This window comes from Helianthus annuus, chromosome 16 (genome assembly GCF_002127325.2).
Source record: "Helianthus annuus cultivar XRQ/B chromosome 16, HanXRQr2.0-SUNRISE, whole genome shotgun sequence".
NCBI classification, from domain to species: domain Eukaryota; kingdom Viridiplantae; phylum Streptophyta; class Magnoliopsida; order Asterales; family Asteraceae; genus Helianthus; species Helianthus annuus.
In genome coordinates this window covers 88,007,982-88,017,716 of record NC_035448.2, presented here as the reverse complement: position 1 = coordinate 88,017,716, position 9,735 = coordinate 88,007,982, and positions in this window count along the sequence as shown.

Here is a 9,735-nt window from a genome sequence, read left to right as displayed (position 1 = left end):
CGAGTTTCTCGTCATGCCATTCGGGTTAACGAACGCGCCTGCGGTGTTTATGGATCTTATGAACAGGGTGTGCAAACCCTACCTTGACAAGTTCGTCATAGTATTCATCGACGACATTCTGATTTACTCCAAGAGTCAGGAGGAACACGAGCAGCATCTTCGTCTCATTTTGGAACTCCTTCGGAAGGAACAGTTGTATGCTAAGTTTTCTAAATGCGACTTCTGGCTTCGTGAAGTCCACTTCTTAGGCCATGTGGTGAACAAGGATGGGATCCATGTTGATCCATCCAAGGTAGATTCGATCAGAAACTGGCCTGCACCGCGTACACCGACAGAAATACGACAATTCTTGGGTCTGGCAGGTTACTACAGACGGTTTATTAGAGACTTTTCGAAGATTGCTCAGCCGCTTACGCTACTGACACAGAAGGGTGTTACCTATCGTTGGGGAGAGCCCCAGGAGACTGCTTTTCAGCACCTAAAGGATAGACTTTGCAGCGCACCTATCCTCTCTTTGCCAGAGGGCACAGACGACTTCGTGGTTTATTGTGATGCATCCATTCGGGGACTGGGATGTGTGTTAATGCAGCGCGACAAGGTTATCGCTTACGCCTCTCGTCAGCTAAAGGTTCATGAACGCAACTACACGACGCACGATTTAGAGCTGGGAGCTGTTGTTTTTGCGCTTAAGATATGGCGACACTACCTGTACGGTACCAGGTGCACGATTTACACCGATCACAGGAGTCTCGAGCATATTCTTAAGCAGAAGGATTTGAATATGCGTCAACGACGATGGGTCGAGTTACTTAACGACTACGAATGTGCTATTAAGTATCATCCAGGCAAAGCCAATGTTGTGGCTGATGCCCTTAGTCGAAAGGACACTTTGCCACGGCGCGTGCGAGCGCTACAGCTTACAATTCAGTCTAGCCTTCCTGCACAGATACGAGATGCTCAGGTAGAAGCATTGAAACCAGAAAACGTCAAGGCTGAAGCCTTACGCGGCTCACGACAACAGATGGAACAAAAGGCAGACGGCGCCTACTATGTAACGGGGCGGATTTGGGTCCCTCTTTATGGCGGTCTACGCGAACTTGTGATGGATGAAGCTCACAAGTCTCGCTATTCGGTACATCCAGGGTCGGATAAAATGTACCACGACATCAGCACTACCTATTGGTGGCCTAGTATGAAGGCCCACATTGCTACGTATGTTGGAAAATGCTTGACCTGTGCGAGAGTCAAGGTCGAATATCAGAAACCAGCTGGCCTACTTCAGCAGCCTAAGATACCTCAGTGGAAATGGGAAGAAATTTCCATGGATTTCGTTACAGGCTTACCTAGATCCCAGCGTGGGAACGATACGATATGGGTGATCGTGGATCGACTCACCAAGTCTGCACACTTCCTACCGATTAAGGAAACGGACAAGTTCTCCACTCTCGCAGACGTCTATCTTAAAGAAGTTGTCTCGAGGCACGGGGTGCCCACGTCTATCATTTCGGATCGCGATGCACGATTCACGTCAGAACTTTGGCAAGCAATGCATAAATCTTTCGGCTCAAGGTTAGACATGAGCACAGCATACCACCCTCAGACGGATGGGCAGTCTGAGCGAACGATCCAAACGCTAGAAGACATGCTTCGGGCATGCGTCATCGATTTCGGCAACGGCTGGGAAAAACATCTCCCTTTGGTGGAGTTTTCTTACAATAACAGTTATCACACCAGCATTCAAGCCGCTCCATTCGAGGCATTGTACGGGCGTAAATGCCGGTCACCACTCTGCTGGGCAGAGGTGGGGGATAGTCAAATTACGGGTCCAGAGATTGTTGTGGACGCCACAGAAAAGATAGCACAGATACGTCAACGCATGGCGGCAGCACGCGACCGTCAGAAAGCCTATGCGGACAAGCGTAGAAAGCCATTGGAATTCGAGGTCGGGGACCGGGTTTTATTGAAAGTTTCACCCTGGAAGGGTGTGGTTCGTTTTGGCAAACGGGGTAAACTGAATCCGCGGTACGTCGGACCATTCGAAATCATAGAAAAGGTTGGTAAAGTTGCATACAAGTTGAACCTACCAGCTGAACTCGGGGCAGTTCACAATGTCTTTCACGTATCGAACTTAAAGAAGTGTCTATCTGATGAAAATCTCATCATTCCTTTTAAGGAACTCACTATCGACGAGCGGTTGCAGTTCGTCGAGGAACCAGTAGAAATCACGGACCGGGATGTGAAGGTCCTCAAACACAAGAGAATCCCTCTTGTTCGAGTTCGTTGGAACTCCAAACGTGGCCCAGAGTACACCTGGGAACGCGAAGACAGGATGACAGAAAAGTACCCCCATTTATTCGGGAACCAGGCAACCACTACTGAGGCTGAAGCTACTACTTCGGAATTTCGGGACGAAATTCCAGATCAACGGGGGGAGGATGTGACACCCCAGGAAAACCAGTGAACAGTACGGTTCACCTAGCTTCCTCAGTGAGTGCATACCAAATTTCGGGACGAAATTTCCAATTAGTTGGGGATAATGTGACAACTCGAACTTTAGACTCGCTTTGTGTAACGCTACGTGCATATGTGAACTGGATTATATGTTTGGACTTAATAAATGTTTGTTATTTTGTGCTATGTGAGCTTTGTGAATCATGTGTGGTGTTATATTGTATGTATGTATGTACCGAACCGCACAAGAAACGCACAACACACGCATACCTATTTTGGATCGCACAAAGCCGTTGGGCTTTACACCTTGTACACGGACCAACATGGCAGCCCATGTAAGGGCCGGCCCATCCCCTCTAACCGTGTAAACAATTAGGGACTTGATCCTTTCTCATTTGTTACCAACACAAAAACACACAACCCTAAACCCTCTCTCTCTCTCGGCTGCTTAGAACCCGATCACACAAGGCACAAGAGGATCATCGCCTCTCTCTTGATTTCCAACCGGTTAGTGTATGTTGCTTGTTTACTATTTGATTTTATGTGATACGCACTCACATGATGTTACATGATGGTTGTTGATCGATCTAGGCTAGTCCATATATGTGAATATACCTCATGATCTTAACACAAAAATTGGAAGTAAGGATATATGGTAATCGGCTGTGATGGGGTGATGGGTAAAACGGATTCATGTTAATAGTTCTGTTAATCGTTGATGTTTAATGGCGTTTTTGATATTTGGTCATGCGAGTATGTTCATGAAATCGGATTAAGTGTTATGATTGTTGTTATTGTTCGTATGGAATTAATTAGGGTTCTTATGAATTTGTGTTACAATTATCATGTTTGATCGATGTCATGCTAATGATTTGTGGAAATTATGTTAATTGATTGTTGAAAAAGGAAACTGATAAACTCATTGTAACCGATTCGCTTGAATGGTGGAACTTGTTTAACCGACCGCACAAGACTTCTTGGTGTACAAGAAGTCCAATCACACAAGGTGGTCCACTCGCACAACTGGGTCAGTCGTACAAGCTGAACCAGCCGCACAAGGCTGTATGATGGGCCGGACAGCCCAAGTCGTTAATCGTACAAGCTGCCTTGGGCCGGACTACCTTGGATCGCACAACCCAGCTGAACCGCACAAAAGCAGCTGGATCGCACAACGTTATTATGTGTACATTGGGCCGTAGGTTATATTTGGGCCGAGCAGCCCAACTGATCGGATCGCACAACCTGAATCGGACCGCACAAGTCCACTACGTACCATATGTTTGGGCTGCTTATGCTAGCTGAATCACACAACACAATGGGCCGTTTATAGTTGGGCCTAGGCCAATCGCACAAGACATTGCCAGTTGATTTATTGGGCCGAAACTTTCATGTTTAAATTGTTATTGGTTGGGCCGGGTATTGTTTGGGGAAACATATAATGAATCGCACAAGTGTATGCTCTTGATTGTGTACGTGCATACGTGCTTGCTTGATTGTTTACGTGCACTACTTGAACACTGAACCTAACTTGCATAATAACCATGATAGGACGTGGTTGACCACCCTTAGTTCAAGAGTCTGTTAATTGTGTATCTGCCGAGCAAACCAAGGTGAGTTCACACAGCCAAGGCATGGGATTCCCGGGTTGGGAATTGGGTTGGATATGATGAATGTGGAATGATTACTCGTACTTACGCATATACCAGACTATAGACCATCGTCCTCAGGTTAGTCAGGACACGTTACGTAAAGCCTACGTAACCCAGTATATTTGCTATATGTCTCCCGGGTCGGGAAGGACACGTTACGTAAAGCCTACGTAACCCAATACCATTCACTGGCTTCCAGGTCGGAAGGCCACGCTGCGTAAAGCCTACGTAGCCCCCACGCGTACCACTGTCCTCGGGGAAGGGCACGTCACGTAAAGCCTACGTGACCCTGTACGTTTTCCTGTTCTCGGTAAAGAAGAACACATGGTCGGAAGTTAGTCTAGTAAGTACCGTTAATGAGAAGCCCTCATTAGCCAGGATAAACATGGGAAGCCCCCACTAGTTAACTCACGCTCTATGATTATGAACTTACTTTCTGTGAACTCGCTCAACTAGTTTGTTGATTATTTGCTGCATGCCTTGCAGGGCCTTAGGTATACTTGGAGCTTGCACCAGAGGAGAAGCGGGTCGTTGTGGACAAGAACTCGTGAATGCTTATTAAACACTTTTACATTCACACAATGATACTTATGTTTTGGGTTTTACATTTAATGCTTCCGCTACTTAAACAGTGTTTGGTTTTGAACATCAATTATGTCTTTGATTATTGTTAAATGCTATGTTTGATATAATTGGTGGCTTGGTCCTGGTCAGTCACGCCCCCAAGCGGTGGTGCTCCGCAGGTGGATTTTGGGGGTGTGACAAAAAGCCATCTGGGTTATTACAACAACCCAAGATTCATGTTTGGAAATGGGAGCAGATATCAATGGATTTCATTACAGGACTCCCACGGACCTCTCTAGGTCATGACATGATATGGGTTATCGTTGATCGATTAACCAAGTCGGCTCACTTCCTACCTATTTGTGAAAAAGACAGTACCGCGAAGTTAGCTGAAATCTACCCTAACGAGATTGTGGCACGTAATGGAGTGCCTATTTTGATCATCTCGGATCGTGATGGTCACTTTGTGTCAAGAATATGGCAATCATTTCAGGAATCGCTTGGATCTCGTTTGGATCTAAGCACAACATTTCATCCGCAAACCGATGGACAAAGCGAGCGAACCACCCAAACGTTGGAAGACATGCTTCGTGCCTGTGTGATGGATTTGGGCAGAAACTGGGATACTCATTTACCTCTGGTAGAGCTCTCGTGTAATAACAGTTAACACACAAGCATCAAAGCCGCCCCATACGAAGCACTATATGGGCGGAAGTGCCGATCACCGCTGTGTTGGGCGGATGTCGAAGACAAACAACTCATTGGCCCTAAAGTAGTCCAAGAGACTACTGACAAGATAGCAAAGATACGAGACCGTATCAAAGCGGCTCGTGACAGACAAAAGAGCCACGCGGACAGAAAACGTAAACCATTATCCTTCGAGGTCGGAGACAAAGTCTTATTAAAAGTCTCACCTTGGAAAGGCGTAGCTAGAGTCGGGAAACGCGGAAAACTAAACCCGAGATACATTGGGCCATTTGAGATTCTATAAAAGATCGGTACTATCGCGCACAAGTTGAAATTGCCAGAAGAATTCAATAACGTACACGACACATTTCATGTGTCGAATCTCAATAAAAGTCCGACTGTTGAGACAGTTATCATCCCAGCAGATGAAATTCATGTAGACGACACACTCCAGTTTACCGAAGAACCCGTTGAGGTTATGGACCGGAAGGTCCACAAGACAAGGAGAAGTCGTATCGAACTAGTAAAGGTCCGCTGGAACTCACGTCACGAACCCGAGAATACATGGGAACGCGGAGTTCAGATCAATATAAAGTACCTCCCCACCTGTTCAAGAAGACTCCCGCAAAGGACGTCTCAACTTGAATTTCGGGACGAAATTCTTTTTAACAGCGGGAGAATGTGACAACTGGCAATAAACCGCCAATTCCGTACAAACTAATCACTATTTTATTTACATAATCTCATGCATTTAGCGTAATTTAATTACGTAACAGTGTCGTTAATTGGATAACAAGGTTAGGACAAGGAAACAATGCTAAAACATATGTTGGTTTTCGCCACATTGCGAAATCAGACAAACAATGTCCTAAAAGTGTTGGTAGAAAGTGCCACGTGCACTATTCACGGTTACACTATTCAGGCCAGCAAACCGTGAAATCAGACCAAAACACTGAAAAACGACACTCGGATAACATAACTGAGTCCATTTATATAAGAAAACATTATTATGAAAACACATCTTGCAAAGAAACTAGACTTTCTGGTATAACGCCCTAATCTCAAAAATGTCTATTTCGGCTAAAAATATAGCACTTTTAACTTGTTCGAACCTATAACAAAGCATTTCCAGGACTTCGGAATTATGTCACTTGATGAAAAACACACTAAAACATTTTAAGGATATCAATGAGATGACCAGAATCATAAGCTTCCGATATTATATCGCTATTCATTAAACTAGTCCGTTAGCGAACCGACGAGCTAGTAAGCGCTATTTCCGACATCATAACAACCAAATGAAAACTCTAGTGAACTAGTTAAAATTATTTTGGGACTCGGAATCACTTCATGCATCGCTTGACGGCAAAATGACGACTTGCGACGAAGTTTCGTCGGTACGACGCAAAAGTGTCGTAAACTCGCCGACGACCAAACGGAAGACATCTAAAGCGTCGAAATGCAATTTCTACTAGTTTAGTGAACTAGTTAATAATAATTTTGGTTCTGAATCCCTAGTTACCCCCTAATGGTGAAAGATTACCTCTAATCACCATACTTTTGGTTAATTTCCAAAATATCTAGATTTTATTATAACTTTTATAAGAAGTTACACTTCAACCCCCCCCCCCTCACATAATTTGGTCAAAGTGGGTCCCACCCCACTTTAATTATGTTGAAACTTGCAAGAAATGAAGCATGGTTCCTTGATTATTATTGAATTATATGATGGTGAAAGATTATATATCATGACATGTTTTACCACTTTACCATCCTAACATTTTCACAACCTCTTTCAAACACCAAAAACCCCTTTGAAGCCCCCTAACTCACGGCTCCAAGAAACCACACAAAAATCCACCATAAATCCTCATTAAACACCATAAATTACTCACATTTAAGGCATTTCAAAATCATTAATGCAATGGTTAAACATGGAGCTTCACTAGGAGCATCTTTGGAGCTTATCTTTCTTCTTATTATCTAATCTAGCTTGTGCACTTTGTAAGTCTACTAAACACCATATTTATGATTCTTATTACTAGTAGATTATGGAATTACAAGTTGATCATCAAAAAGATTAATTAAAAATATAACCAAAAAACCTTAATCACAAAGCTAATAAACACTAAATATGAATATATTATGTGTTGATTTATGATGTTTAGTGTTAATATGTTCATGTGTTCATGATGATTATGTTATTTTTGTTAATATTAGTGAGTTAAAATTTATATTTATGGTGATCATGTTGTTAGTTTCATATAGTATTTTATATTTGTGTTCATCTTATCATGATGAACATAAATATGTGATTTAAACATGGTTATGTTTAAATCAAGAGAGATCACCATACTCATTTCATGAACTAATCATATATTTTTGGATTACATAAAGACACAAGGGTTTAAATAGGTTTAAAACTTAATCTTGGGAAGTCTAGTGAACTTTGTTTTTACAAGATAAATTAAACAACTTGTTTATTATGAAAATTACTTTAAAAAGTCTAACTTTTTATGTGTAAAAAGTGTATTATGAAAGTTCATGAAATGTGGAAGTTATGTTAACATATAAACATGTTTAAAAGAAACTTGGTGAATAATGGTGATTTAGTGAATTGACTATTGATTTAAACGCGTTTTTGTAACGTGGGAACGTCATAGTTTAGGGGAAACTATGGCGAATTTTTCTAAAAATCTAATCGCGATTAAAGAGGGGATTAAAGGGCGATTAACAATGTTAAACGCGATTAGTGGTCTTAAACGTCATTATGGAAACTTTGATGGGAATATTTAAAGTTTAAATATTCAAGAAGTTCTTATGAACTTAAATTTATTTTTACAAAAATAAATGGGTAAAAATATAACAATGTGTAAATATAATTTTTGGTAAGAAAAATTATATATTTTCGAAAACTTTCTAAGTGCTTGCAATATGTGCTATATATGTGTGTATAGTAGATACCTAAAGGGTGATCAAAATAAATACACATACATGTTCCTACATGGTCCAAGAAATGCTAGTAAAATCGGACAGTTAAATAAAATGGCCGAAATGGAAATACATAACACTTGATGACGACAATTTGGGCGTATCAACATCATAAACAAGTTACTACAATGTCGAGTCTAAAAATAACATATTTTTAGACACTAAAGCGAACGCGTAACTAAGTGGTCAAAAACAAGAATCCGGAAAGTCGAAAACTATAAAAATTACCAAGTATTTTTCATGTGAAAAACGAACTTATTAAGTTACATGCTTCGTGAATTTTTGGTAAAAATTGCAAGAGTATATTTAATGGACTCACTAGGATTAGATTTGGGCTAGACCCAAATTACTAAAACTAGGGCTAGGCCCAATGACATTAAAAACTAGGGCTAGGCCCAATGACATTAAAAACTAGGGCTAGGCCCAATGACAGTAAAACTAGGGCTAGGCCCAATGACATTAAAAACTAGGGCTAGGCCCAATGACAATAAAAACTAGGGCTAGGCCAAATGACAATAAAAACTAGGGCTAGGCCCAATGACAGTAAAACTAGGGCTAGGCCCAATGACACTAAAAACTAGGGCTAGGCCCAATGACATTAAAAACTAGGGCTAGGCCCAATGACAGTAAAACTCTGGCTAGGCCCAATGACATTAAAAACTAGGGCTAGGCCCAATAACAAGAAAACTAGGGCTAGGCCCAATGACATTAAAAACTAGGGCTAGGCCCAGTAACAAGAAAACTAGGGCTAGGCCCAATAACAATGAAATGTGGGATAAGCCCAATGACATAGGTTCGAAGCCGTTCGCATATAATTCAATATAGAATACATGAATACACATAACAATCAAGCGAGTAAACTATCAACGCTCTAAAATACAAAGTTGTTCCAAAGATGACAAACGAGAACATAATAAAGAATTCAAGATGAACAACTTGTACGAGGTCCGAAAGACCTAGTGTCTAACGAGATTAGTACACATGTAGGTTATTGACACGTACGGACGCTCACTTCGATATCATATTACATGGAACGCAAATTTGTGAGTTCATGTCCCTCCTTTGACTGTTTTCAATGTTTTGTTTTCAAAAACATCGAGGTGAAATACATGCTAAAACTATTGGTATGTTAGTTACGGAGTAGATGACATGATCAATGTGCATAAGTAGGGAAACTACATTAGTAACCATTAATCACTTAGTGACCAAGGTGCAAAAGGTGTAGATCTATTGGGCTTGAGGCACGCCCCACTCCTGGTTGGTATACCCTGGAGTGCTTTTGTGATCCCAATGATGACAAAGTGTTCTCGGTTTGGTTATTTGCTTATGGTGCATTATGTCAGGGGGCTCGCTATCCACTGATAGAGCCTTAACAGACTCCATGAATGAATCA